The following is a 14,653-nucleotide window of genomic DNA, read 5'->3' on the forward strand; positions in this document are numbered from 1 at the left end:
CTCCTACAGGGAGCTCCGGCAGCTGTGAGAGGCAGCTTCTTTTTTTCTCCCAGTCCACTGCCCGACACTGGGGTTCTGACCTGTGGTAGCTCTTATGGGCAGAACCCATGCTCGGACGTGCTGGTGTGCAGTTTGGGTGTTTTTTGTTGAGTTTTAGATGTTCAGCTTATTGTTGTTTCAAGGAGAGAGATCTGGAGACATCTCTCACTCCACCATGTTTCCTTTCCTATTCATATATTTTATCTTTTTTATTCCTTCTTCTTTAAGAAATCCCTCTAACATTTCCTGTAATACTGGCTTGGTGTCGATGAACTCCTTTAGCTTTCTTGTCAGGGAAGCTCTTTTTCTGTCCTTTGATTTTCAATGACAGCTTTGCTGGGTAGAGTAATCTTTTTTTAATGCCTATAGCACCTGGTATTCCTAGGTGGTCTCCCATCCAAGTACTAACCAGGCCCAACCCTGCTTAGCTTCTGAGATCAGACAAGATTGGTCATGTTCGGGGTGGCATGGCTGTAGACTGGTTTTAGTAATGTTGGTTGTAGGTCCTTGTTTTTCATCACTTTGAATATTTCATGCCAATCCCTTCTGGCCTGCAAAGTTTCTGTTGAGAAATCAGCTGACAGTCATGGAAGTTCCCTTGTAGAAAACTAATTGCTTTTCTCTGCTGCTTTTAAGATTCTCTCTTCATCTTTAACCTTTGCATTTTAATTATGATGTGCCTTGGTGTGGGCCTCTTTGGGGTCATCTTGTTTGGAACTCTGCATTTCCTGGGCTTGTATGTCTATTTCCTTTGCCAGGTTCAGAAAGTTTTCCATCATTATTTCTTCCAATAGATTTTCAATTTCTTGCTCTCTCTCTTCCCTTCTGGTACCGCTATGATGTTGTGATGTCGTCCCAGAGGCCCCTTAAACTATCCTCATTATTTTTTGCATTTGTTTTTTTTTTTTTAATCTTTGCTGTTCTAATTGGGTGTTTCTAATACCTTATCTTCCAAATCACTGGTTTGATTCTCTGCTTCATCTAATTTACTACTGATTCCCTCTAATGTATCCTTCATTTTATTTATTCTATTCTTCACTTCTGACTGGTTCTTTCTTATGTTTTCTACCTCCATTTTTATGTTTTGTATCTTTGCTAAAGTTCTCACTGAGACACTGACTATCCTTATAACCAGTGTTTTGAACTCTGCACCTGGTAGATTGCTTGTCTCTATCTCGTTTAGTCCTTCTGAAGTCTCGTTCTATTCCTTCATAGTGACATGTTTTGTTATCTCTTCATTTTAGCTGTCTCCCTGTGTTTGTTTCTATGTGTTAAGTAGAGCTGCTATGTCTCCTGGTCTTTATAGAGTGCCCTTACATAGTAGGTGTCCTGTGGGGCCCAGTGGTACATTCTCCCTGGTCACTTGAGCCAAGTGCTCCAGATCTGTCCCTTGTGTGGGTTATTTGTGCCCTCTTGTTGTAGTTGAACCTTGATTGCTGTTGGCACATCAATGGAAGGGGTTGATCCTCAAGTTGATTGTGAGGACTGGCCGTGACTACAGTGAAGGAGCTGTTATGCAAGTGCTGACCCTATAAAGCAGGATTCACTTTAGTTGGGCTCTGGTGCCTGCTGAGTTTGCCCTTTGGGTGTATTATTTGTAGAGGTGTTTGGGTGGTGCTCTGTTGTGGTCAAGCTGGCCATGGGTATGTTGATTCTGGAGCTTCTTGGGAAGGTCTTTGGTGCAGGCCAAGGTCAACCGCTGCCTGTGCCCTGCCCAGGACCACTTGGTATGAGCTACAAAGTGATCTGTAGATGATTGCCACTTACGATGGACTTGAAAGTACCTGGGAGAGGCTAAACTGTGAACCAAGGCCAGCTACCACTAGTGCTAAGCTTGGGGCTGCTTAGCAAGTGGACAGGGCATGCCATAGCCAGATGATGTTTGCAAACCTGTGAGAGATTTTCAGAAAGTCCACAGCATGAGCCATAACAGGTCATTCGCATGGAAAAGGCACTGGAATTGGCATAGGTGGGCCTGCTAGTTCAGTGGGGCGAGGTCTCAGGGAATCACCAGGGCAAAGTGAATGGTGGTAGCCAGGTTGATGGAGACTCAGAGATGGTGTCCACCTGTATCTGCACTCTGGGTGGGGAGAGGGCTCAACAAAGGAACAATGGCTTCTGCCAGCACTTCTGAGAAGAAGCTGGCCCTCCAACCCTCAGCCTGAAGCCAGACAATTCAGTTCCTCCTCATATGTCCCTGGTGCCTTTGGAGCTGCTTCTCCAGCACTGGAGCTCAGAGCAAGTGAGACTGTCAACAAGTAAGTCTGGATGTGGGCCCTTTAAGGGGAATACCTGGGGCTCCTGCAGCTCTCCATCTCACTCAGCCACAATCTCTGCTGGTTTTCACAGCCAGAAGTCATGGGGACTGGTATGGGGCTGGGACCCCTTGCTCCTCAGGGGGACTCTCCACAGCTGAGAGATCCCTCCCAATTTTTAACCACCATGCGTGGGTGTGGGACCATTCTGGTCTGCATCTCTGCCCCTCCTACCATTTTCCACATGGCTTCTTCTGTATATCCTTAGTTATAGGACTTCTATTAAGCCAGATTCTCAATGATAATTGGTCTGTAGTTTAGCTCTAATTTTGATGTGGTCATGGGAGAAGTGTTGAGGACAGTGTTTACCTACTCTGCCATCTTGACTAGAACTGATATATATTTTAAATATCACCATTTATTGAATTGCTCTTCCCTACTTTATTAAATTGTTAAAATATCACCAGCATATACTTCACACAGCCTTGTCATGCTCTACAGAGAGTTGCAAAGGTTCAAATTTGGCAGTAAACTTTGGAATGGTTTGCTTTTAGCTGACAAAAAGATCCTGTAGTATTGACAGATTATAGGGAACCATTTAAAAGTTTTGAGTAAATAATTAACATGATCATGTGTGCATTATTTAAAAAAGATGAATAACATAAACTACAGAGAATAGAGCAGTGGGAGAAAAAGTTTGGGTACAACTATGCCAGGCAGTTGACAGTTCTCTAAATCAGGGATCCCCAATCCCCGGGCTGTGGACCTTAAATGATTTGTGTTCTCTCCTGAGTCTTATAGGCATCTTTCTCCTAGCCTTTTTAAAATATATCTTTTTAATAATTTTGGCATATTCCAGGAACTGTGTTAAGCAATTTATATACATTATCTCATTAACTCTCCTCAAACCCCAGTTAGGCAGGCATAACCCCCTTTTTATAAATAAGGAAATTGAGGTCTAGAGATTTCCTATAACTTGTTCAAGGTCCCATAGCTAGTGAGTTGGAGGAGGTAGGACTCAAGCCTAAAGATTTGGGGAAAATTAAATGAATATAAAACACCTAAAACAGTGCCTGGATTGGTAAATGGTAGCTTCTCATCTGCTCGTCCATCATCAGGCCTTATGAACTTGAAATTCTATATAAAAAATATGCTGACATCATATTAACAAAATATTCTAGCAATAAGAGGAAGCTTATTTAAGTTTAATTGGGAACTATTTTGTCCCTCTGACATTTGTGTAAAATGAGCTCCAGCACAGCAGTCAGGAAACCTGGCTTCTAGTCTACCTTTTAGGGTTAGGTAGTTATGTGACCTTGGGCAAGTCGCTTGACCACAAAGTTTCTTTGTCTGCATTAACAACCACAAAAAGTAATAATATCCCTCACAAGGTTTTCTGTATAAAAGCAAATCTGAAATGGTTGGAAAAGTTCAAAATTCTATGTGATTGTGTAGATTTCCCAATTAACCTATTTAAATTCTTAGGCTATGAAAATGCCTATGGAAACAAACTCCAACAAACAGTGAATATGTTTTTTTGTTTTAATTTTTTTTATTACACCAATTTTCAAACATAAACAAAAGTAAAGAGAATAGTATAATGAACCCTTGTGACCCATTACCTGGCTTCAGTTCAATGATCATCAAGTGACACTACCCACTTAATAAAGAAGGTAGGAACCAATTTCTCCCTAAACCTAAGTCATTGCAATTTTTTCCATGTGTCTAGTTTATAAAGCTCATTGACATTCACAATCCACAGCCTAATGATATATGTAGGGTGGGCGTTCATGTACACATTTGTACAAATGAGAAAGTGAGGCCTCTAGGGATCACACTATCTGAAAAGTGACAGAGCTAGGAACCAGAGCCTAGTTCTCATTTCCTATGTCAGGGCTGGCTCCCTATGTAAGCAAGTATACTGAAAAAGAATGGATTTCCTCCCCTTCTATTTCCAATCTCCTTGGGACTTAACGAGTACCTGTACTCTGTAGCAGCTCAGTAAGTATTTCTTGCCTGTCTGACTACTTGCAAAATAATGAGGAAAAATAGTTATAGGTAGAAAGAAAAAAAAGAAATTAGAGAAACAATTAAAGAAGGGGAAAAACATTAATAAGCTTATCAAATAAAACATAATCTAGGAAAAATGGAAACCTGAGGAAAAACATATTAAACAGCAATAAAAAGTCATTAAAAAAGATTTGAAGGTCATGGATCAAAAAGCTGATGGTGGTAGTAATGACAACTGCAACTACTACCACTTAAATTTACTAGGCTGTGTGGTAAGCCTATTAACCCTCTGTGGTAGGGAAGTAATATTATTATCCCCATTGAATGAGTGAAGAAAGTGGGACTCAGAGAGGTTAATAAGCAACTTGCCCAAAGGTATAAAGCTAATAAGGAATGAGCTAGGATTCCAACCTAGATAGTGTTACTCAATTTTTGTTTTTTTAATACTTTTTATGCTTTGCAAAATTCCTGCAATGAGCACATATTACCTTTATTTCTTAATCCTATAGCTTTCATTGTGTATAGAAAAAACTTTGTCATTACATCATTAACCATACTTACTATTTCTATTCACCATTTTTATGATACCTCAATTAGACTTTAAGAGCCTGTGTCTCAGGGAGTGTCATGTTTTAATGGTTATTATAGCTGCTTGATGAATATTTCTTAAATGCATGGACAATGGAGAGAAAAATGTGGGAGTGTGAGGCAAAACAACCACCACACACACACACACACACACACACACACACACACACACAAAATGTTTAGGGAGGTGATGAAAGAGATAGGTGAGTAATAGAAAAAGAGGCACAGAAATATAATGATCAAGAACAGATGTATGTGGGACATAGGTAGAAAGACAAACATAAGAAAATAAGGTAAATAAAAAAGCTTGTTATGCAGAAGTCAGTTTGAGTGAACTTATAAACTAAAATTGGAGCTAAAATGCATTAACAAAGAGAAGCAAGTCACAGGTGAGAAAGCAGATTTTTAAGATAGGGTATTTAAATTTTTTTTAAATAGAAATATCGTTTTGAAGTACCTTATGAGAGGGGGAAGTACTAAAATTGTTTTTCTGGCAAAGCCTGTCCCTTCATCCAACAATTATCCTAAGATACTTGAGATCTCATCTCCATATATTCAATAAGCAATTGGAGCCACTTTCTCTTTTGAAGCCGATGCAGAAACAAAAATTACAGTCATTTCCTATATTGCAGATATTAGCTGGCCAGTTGAAAGCCACCTGCACTCATAATTCACATCACCAGAGCTTGGCATCTAGAAGGCTCAAAGTCCTGTCCTCTCTGCCACATACTTCTGCCATGCAGAGGCCAATCTCAGATAACCAAAAGTGAAGTTTAAGTTTGCAGCTGGCCCATGTTATAAGGTGGTGATCTTTTTGTGGTTATTGCTCTTTTTTGAATTAAAGAATAATAATTACTTTTATACAAAGTTAAACATAAAATAATACTGATAGCAAATAACGGCAATTTCCTGCTCCACCGCTCCCTATCACTCATAAGAAGCAATGCTTTTCTGTGGTTTTAGCTGTTTCTCCTGGTTTATACATTATATAATCTAAATAATATGCCTAAATGAATACTACAATTTTAGATGTTATCTATTGACTTTCTGCTGCAATAGTTAAGGATTTAGCTTTCTTGTCCTTTTCCCCACTCAACCCCATATCCTTTGCTTCCCTCAGTCCTTCTTGGTTTGATTTAACCAAACCAAGTTTACATGATTATAACTATGTAATTATTGTTCACTGCTAAGCAAAGTAGTTAATTATTGTTAGTCTTTCAGTTAGTGTTAGCATATTATTGTTAGTCTTTTGATTTTTTTCTGACATTAATAACTGCTTCAATATTTCGTTTTTTTGAGATTTCTGTATTTCTAATGCTATTTTTATCCAGGTGTTCTAACAGTTCTGTAAAATACCCATCGATAATTTTCCAAATACTCCAACCCATTTATAATCTGCTGGTTCCATATTCTCCCTGAAGATTGCCCCCTCACAGCTCTCAGTTCCCCTAATACAGATTAGACCAGTTATCTTCCAGCCTGGAACATGACTGTCCTCCTGGGACTTCCTCTCACCATTCCCTGGAATTGGATTCTTTGTTTCCTGGATCTAATACTGTGTCTTCCTCTTTCTTGGTTTACTCCCTCATTATAGTAGAGTACAACCTCCAATAGCTTCCAGAGAGAGTTCATTAAAGGAATTTTTGAGACCTTGCATATTCTACACTAATAGTTAACATGGGCATGATTGGATAGCTATGTAATTTTAATATGAAAATCACTTTCCATTAAAAAATTAGATATTTATGGTCACTGGATTTTCAACAAAGGTGTCAATACCTTTCAATGTGGAGTCATCTTTTTAACAAATAGTGCTGGGACAACTGAATATACATAAGTGGAATAATGAATTTGGACCCTTGACTCAAACCATACACATAAACTCAAAATGGATCAAAGATCAAAATGAATCAAAACAGCTAAAACTATAAAACTCTTAGAAAAAAAACATAGATATGTCTTTATGACCTTAGATTAGGCAATGGTTTCATTTCCCCACACAATCAAAGAACAAATACATAAATGGGACTCCATCAAAATTAAAAACTTTTGTGCTTTTAAGAATACTATCAAGAAAGTGAAAGACAACCCATAGAATGGAAATGAAATATTTGCAAATATATCTGATATGGGACTTATATCTAGAATATATAAAGAATGCTTACAATTCAATAATAAAAATAAAATTACCCAATTAAAAGTGGGTAAATGATTCGAATAAATATTTCTCAAGAGAAGATATGCAAATGGCAAATAAGCGCATGAAGAGAGGCATGGCATCATTAGCTGCCAGGGAAATCCAAATCAAAACCACGTATAAATACTACTTCACACTCACTAGGATGGCTATTAATAAGAAAAAAAAAACTAAAACTGTGTTCTCAAAGATGTGAAAAAAGAATGCTCATACATTGCTGGTGGGAAGGTAAAATGGTGCAGCTGCTTTGGAAGGCAGTTTGTCAGTTCCTCAAAAAGTTATAGTTATCTTCTGACCCAAAAATTTCATTCTTACCCAAAATAACTCAAAACATATGTCCACACAAAAACTGGTACACAGATATTCGTAGCTGCATTATTCACAATATCCCAAAGTGGAAACAACCCAAATGTCCATCAATTAATAAATGGATAAACAGAATGAGATACCATGGAATATTATTCAGCCATAAAAAGGAGTGAAGTACTGATACATGCTACAACATGGGTGAACCCTGAAAACATAATGTTAAGTGAAATAGACACAAAAGGCCACATATTGTAGGATTCCATTTATATGAAATGTCCAAAATAAGCAAATCCATACAGATAGAATGTAGATTAATCATTACCAGGGCCTGAGGGATGTGGGAATGGGGGTATGGAGAATGACTGCTAATGAGTACAAGATCTCTTTTCAGGATAATGAAAATTTCTAGAATTAGATAATAGTAATGGTTGCACAACCGTATGAATATAATAAATACCAATGGATTTTTTGATAAATTTTTTAAAATAAACTTTAAAACAATCTGTTAGGGGTATTTGTGTTGAACTATTTCTGGGAGTTTGTATTCTGTTCCATTCACTTAAGTACCTATTCCTCAGACAATACCACACTGTCTTACTTACTGTACCTATACAGGAAGTCTTAAAAATAGGAACAGCGATTCCTCACACTTTATTCTTTTTAGCCATCCCAGTGCCTTTGCCTTTTCATACAGTTTTATAATAACCTTGATTATATGTACAACATATATTGTTGGGATTTTGATAAGAATTGCATTACACCTATAGATCAATTTGAGAAGAGCTGATATTTTTACTATACTGAATCTTCCAGTCCATGAGAACATTATGTCTCTCCATATTTTAGTTCTTTGATTTCTTTCATTTGTGCTTTGGAAATTTCAGCATATGGCATACAGATACTGTAATTGTTTTAATAGATTTATATTTAAGTATTCCAATTTTTTGAAGTGATTATAATTAGTATGTATTTTTAATTTTTGTTTCCAAATGTTCTTTGCTAGTATACAGGAATATGACTTGTGTGTGTTGATCTTGTACATTGTGACTTTGCTGAACTCATTTATTAATACTACAATTTTTTTAGATTCTTTTTCTTCACAGATAATCAGTAGTACAATCTGAAAATAGGGATATTTTAATTTCTTCCTTTCTAATACATATGCCTTTTATTTCCTTTTCTTGCCTCATTGAGCTGGCTAGGACTTCCACTTCTATGATGAGTAAGAGTGGGAAAAGCAGACACCTTTGCCTTGTTCCTGATCTTAAAAGGAAAACACTCAACCTTCGCTTTTAAGTATCATGATAGCAGCAGGATTTTTATGGATACTCTTGATCAAGCTGAGAAACTTCTCTATATTTACTTTTCTGGGAGGTTTTTTAAAATCATGAATGGGTGTTGAATTTTGTCAAATGCATTTTCCGTATCAATTGATATGATCATGCAATTTTTCTCCTTTAGCCTGTTGGTGTAGGAGATTCCTGGAATAAACCCCACTTAATTGTGATGTATAATTCTTTTTTATATAATTATTGTAAGAATTTTGTTGAGAAATTATGCACCTAAGATCATGAGAGACACTGCTCTGTGGTTTTCCCTTTTTTGTACTGCCTTTGTCTGGTTTTGTTATTAGGGTAATATTGGCTGCATATAATAAGTTGACAAGTATACTGTCCTCTTCTATTTTCTGAAAAAGATTGTGGAGCTAATTTTTTTCAAATGTTTGGTAGAATTCTCCAGTAAAAAGATCAGGGTTAGGGGACATTTTTATGAAAGCTTTTAAATTACTAATTCAATTTCTTTAATAGTTATAGGAATACTCATACTATCTATTTTGTATTGCATGAGTTTTGGTAGTTTGTGTTTTTCAAGGAATTGATCCATTTCATCCATGTTTCTGAATTTATGACAGTAGAATTGTTCATAATATCACTTTAATAAAGGATCTGCAGTAATATCCCAATTCATTCCTGATACTGGTAATTTGTACCTTATCTGTTTCAGTCTTGCCAGAGACATCAATTTTATTGATAATTTCAAAGAACTAGCATTTTGTTTCATTGATTTTCTCCATTGTTTCCTATTTTCAATTTTGTTTATTTCTGCTTTTTGTTATTTTCTTTCTTCTTGTTCTTGGTTTTAGTCTTCTTTCTCTAGCTTTTCTTTTTTTGATGTAGTCACTTAAATTATTGATTTGAGGTCCTTCCCCTTTCTTATTTTCCATATTTAGTGTTATAAATTTCCTTCTCAGCAAGAACTCTGTATGGAGATGTTAATCTTTTTGCTGTTCATTTTGTCACACTGTATTTTTTCCCACAAGATTCCTACTTTAATGGCACTCCTATCAGTATAGCAAAGTCCAGGTAATTTTTAGCACTTTATTTTATTTTATTATTAGTTTCAAGTATACAGTATATTAGTTAGACATTTATATAGTTTAAGAAACGATACACCCTATTACTCTATCACCCTTCTGGCTCTACACATAGCCATTACATTACTGCTGATTACATTCCCTATGCCGTGCTTTCTAACCCCATGACCATCTATCAACTACTAATTTATATTTTTTTAACCCTTTGCCCCTTTCTCTCAGCCCCGCAACCCCCTTCCCCTGGCCATCACCAGGCTGTCCTCTATATTTGTGAGTCTGTTTTCAATTAGTTTGTTCTTTTTGTTCCTTAGATTCTGCATATATGAAATCATATGGTATTTATCTTTGTCTGACTTATTGCATTCACTCAGCACAATAACCTCTAGGTCCATCCATATCGTTGCAAATAGTTGGATTTCATTTTTTATGGCTGAGGAATATTCCTTTGTATACATGAAACATAACTTCTTTATCCAATCATCTGTTGATAGACACTTAGTTTGCTTCCATATCTCAGCTATGGTGAATAGCACTGCCATGAACATAGGGATGTATAGATCTTTATGAATTATTATTTTGGTTTCTTTAGATAAATACCCAGGAGTGCAATTGCTAGGTCAAGGGTAGATCCATTTTTAATTTTTCGAGGAACCTCCAGATCTTTTCCCATAGTGGCTGTACCAATTTGCAATCCCATCAACAGTGCATGATGGTTCCCTTTTCTCCACATCCTTGCCAAAACTCGCCATTGGTATTCCGACAGGGGTTGCACTGAATCTGTAGATTGCTTTGGGTAGTATGCACATTTAAACAATATTAATTCTTCCTATCCATGAGAAGAGTATATGCTTCCATTTATTTGGATCTTCTTTGGTTACTTTCTTCAATATCTTATAATTTTCTGAGTACAGGTCTTTTACCTCCTTGGTTAAATTTACTCTTAGGTATTTTATTTTATGTAATTGTAAATGGGATTGTTTCCTTAATTACTCTTTCTGATAGTTTGTTATTGATGTATAATAATACAACTGATTTCTGAATATTAATTCTGTGTCCTACAATTTCACTGAATTTATTTATCAGTTCAAAGAGTTTGGGTGGAATTTTAGGGTTATCTCTATATATTATCATGTCATCTGCAAATAATGACAGTTTTCTTCTTTTCCAATATGGATGCCTTTTATTTCTTTTTCTTGTCTGATAGCTGTGGCTAGGACTTCCAATACTCTATTGAATAAAAGTTGTGAAAGTGGACATCCTTGTCTTGTTCCTGGTCTTAAGAAAAATGCTCTGAGCTTTTCTCCATTGAGTATGTTAGTTGTAGGTTTCTCATATATAGCTTTTTTTATGTTGAGGTATGTTCCCTCTATTCTGGTTTTGCTGAGAGGTTTTATCATAAATGGATGCTGGATATTTTCAAATGCTTTTTTCTGCTTCTATTGATATGATCATATGATTTTTATCTTTCATTTTGTTTATGTTGTATATCATGTTAACTGATTTGCAGATTTTTTTATATTTATTTATTTTAATTAGTTTCAAGTATACGGTACATTGGTTAAACATCTATATAATTCATAAAACGATCCCCCCAATTGCTCCCTCCCTCCTCTGATTCTCCATCTAGCCAACATATTAATGCTAACTGCATTCCCTAGGCCATGCTCCCCATCCCCATGACCATTCATCAGCTACTAATTTGTTCTTCTTTAATCTTTCACCCCATTCTCCCAGCCCCCCAAACCCCCTCCCCTCTGTCCATCACCAAATTGTTCACTATATTTGTGAGTCTGTTTTTGATTAGTTTTTTCTTTTTATTCCTTACATTCCGCATATAAGTGAAATCATATGGTGTTTATCTTTGTCTGACTTACATACCTTCTATGTCCATCAAAGCAATATCTTTTTCCATCCCCTTCCTTTTAGTCTGTGTGTATCTTTTAATCTGAAGTGAGCCTTTTGTATTTTTTCTTCTTAAAAAAGTCCGTCCAACATTTCCTGTAATACTGGCTTGGTGGTGATAAATTCCTTTCACTTATTTTTGTCTGGGACGCTCTTTATCTGTCCTTCAACTTTAACCTTTGGCATTTTAATTATGATGTGTCTTGGTGTGGGCCTCTTTGGATCCCTGATTTTTGGAATTCTCTTAGCTTCCTGAGATTTTATGTCTATTTCCTTCACCAGGTTAGGGAAGTTTTCCATCATTATTTCTTCAAACAGCTGTTTAACATCTTGATTTTCTTGTTATGCCAATCGGACGGATATTTGGACCCTTAATAGTGTCCCAAAAGCTCCTTAAATTATTTTTATAGTCTTGGCTTTTTACCTCTTGCCATTCTGATTGCGTGTCCTTAGCTTTCCCGTCCTCTAGATAGGGCATTTGATCCTTTTCTTTATTCACTTCGTTTATTCCATTTAATATACCTCTCATCTCAGAAAATGTGTTCTTCATTTCAGACTGGTTCCCTTTTATAATTTCCATTTCCATTTATACGTGTTTTTTATCTCTTTGTTGAAGTTCTCTACACTTCCCAAAAGTTCATTGAGCATCTTTATTACCAATGTTTTGAACTCTGCATCTGTTAGATTACTTGACTCCATTATATCTGGGTCTCTGTTCTGTTTTGTCATATGGTTTCTGCTTCTTTGTCTTCCCATTTTGGCTGCCTTTCCGTGTCTGTTTCTATGTACTAAGCAAAGTGTGGATATGCGAAGTAGGTGTCCAGTGACACAGTTCTGAGAGGGGTTCAGATGCAAGCCAAACTTAGCCCCAGCCTGTGCCTCTCCAGGGCCACCTGTTAAGATTCAGCAAGCAATCCACAGATGTTGTGCTTATAGTAGCCTCAAAAGGCCACTCTAGAAACCGAGGCCAGCTGCCTCTAGTGTGAGTCTAGGCACTGCTCAGCAAGGTGCATCTGACTTGCTGAGGATACCTGGATGTGGATTGGGTGGGGCCGTGAGTTGGGGTAGGCAGGGTTTCAGGGAATCTTCTGGGCGGAGCAACCTCTGTTATCCAGTTTGATGATGTCACAGCTATGGTCTCGCTGTGTCCAGCACACTGGTATGGGGCAGGACTCAACGGGGAACAATGGATACCACCGGCACTCCTGTACAAAGCGAGTCTTGCTTCAGCCCTCACTCCGACAATGTCTCCCTGTAAGTCCCTTGTGCCCCCGCGTGCAGCCAAATCGGCACTGGTGCTCAAAGCAAGCAGGTCTGTCACTGTGAAAATCCACTCGCGGACTTGGCCCCTTTAAGAGGCGTCTGCCGCTGCCAATGACGCAGCCTCTGTCTCACTCAGCTGCTCAAAAGCGGGTCGCCCTGTGTCCTCGCATCATCCTACCTTCTGCTGTTGCAGGGTGATTTCTTGGATTTCTCCCTATTTATATGGCTTGTTCATCTAGATCCCAGGTGATTTTTCCTTGCTGCTGCTCCTTGTTTCTGTCACAACTTTGATTTGGTCTCCAGAGGGATGAACAGAGCCTCCATCATCTATGCCTTTTTTTGCAATCAAATGAAATCTTTATTTGTCCTCTTTCTTAGCTCTTTTCCTCCTTTCTCTAACCCTTCTCTCCTCCATCTGTCCTCACTCCTTCCTCTCATTGTACTTCTTCCTCTTTCTGTTCTATATTCAGGAATGCTTGGGACTGCACAGAGGGCACACTGCATCCCAATTTCCGATTTGCAAATAGTGAATCAACCTTGCATCCCAGGAATAAATCCCACTTGATCATGGTATGTGATCTTTCTGACATATTGCTGAATTCAGTTGCTAATATGTTCTTGATAATTTTGCATCTGTGTTCATTAGGGACATCAGCCTATAATTTTCTTTTTGTAATATTTTTGTCTGGTTTTGGAATCAGGGTAATAATGGTGGCCTCACGAAATGAGCTTGGGAGTCTTCTCTCTTTGAATTTTTTAAAATAGTTTGAGAAGGATAGGTCTTAATTCTTTGAATTTTTAGTAAAATTCATCTGTGAAGCCATTTGGTTCAGGACTTTTGTTATGTTGAGAGTTTTTTAATGACTAATTTGATTTCATTAGTAGTAAACTGTTCAGATTTTCCTTTTCTTCTTGACTCGGTCTTGGGAGATTGTATGTTTCTAGGAATTTATCCATTTCTTCCAGATAATCCAATTTATTGGCATATAATTGTTTGTAGTATTTTCTTATAATCCTTTGTATTTCTGTGGTGTCAGTTGAACTTTTCCTCTTTCATTTCTGATTTATTTGGGTTGCCTTTCTTTTCTTGATGAGTCTAGTGAAAGGCTTATCAATTTTGTTTATCCTTTCAAAGAACCAGTTCTTGGTTTCATTGATCCTTTGTATTGTTTTTTTCAGACTCTATTTCATTTATTTCTGCTCTCATCTTTATTATTTCCTTCCTTTTACTCACTTTAGGTTTTGTTCGCTGTTCTTTATCCAGTAGCTTTAAGTGTAAGGTTAGATTGTTTATTTGAGATTTTTCTTGTTTCTTGAGGTAGGCCTGTATTGCAGCCCTCTTAGGACTGCTTTCGCTGTGTCTCATAGACTTTGGGTCATTGTGTTTTCACTTTCATTTGTCTCAAATTGTTTGAATTTCTTCCTTGATCTCATTGGTCACTCGTTCACTGTTTAGTAGCATGCTATTTCATCTTCATATGTTTGTTTATTTTCAGATTATTTCTTGTAATTGATTTCTAGTTTCATACCATTGTAGTCAGAGAAGACTCTTGATATGATTTCATTTGCATGAAATATCTTTTCCCATCCCTTTACTTTCAGTCCGTGTGTCTTTCAATCTGAAGTGGGTCTCTTATAGGCAACATATGTAGGGTCTTATGTTCTTACCCATTCAACCACCTTATGTCTTTTGATTGGAGCACTTAATCCCTTTAC

General features: G+C 37.1%; 1 pseudogene; it reads right to left on the minus strand.

The window, feature by feature from the left end:
• Window positions 1-399: 399 nt before the first annotated feature.
• LOC112472903 lies at window positions 400-518 on the minus strand (annotated as a pseudogene).
• Window positions 519-14,653: the final 14,135 nt, after the last annotated feature.

Source organism: Pteropus alecto, unplaced genomic scaffold (assembly GCF_000325575.1).
Source record: "Pteropus alecto unplaced genomic scaffold, ASM32557v1 scaffold139, whole genome shotgun sequence".
Classification (NCBI taxonomy): domain Eukaryota; kingdom Metazoa; phylum Chordata; class Mammalia; order Chiroptera; family Pteropodidae; genus Pteropus; species Pteropus alecto.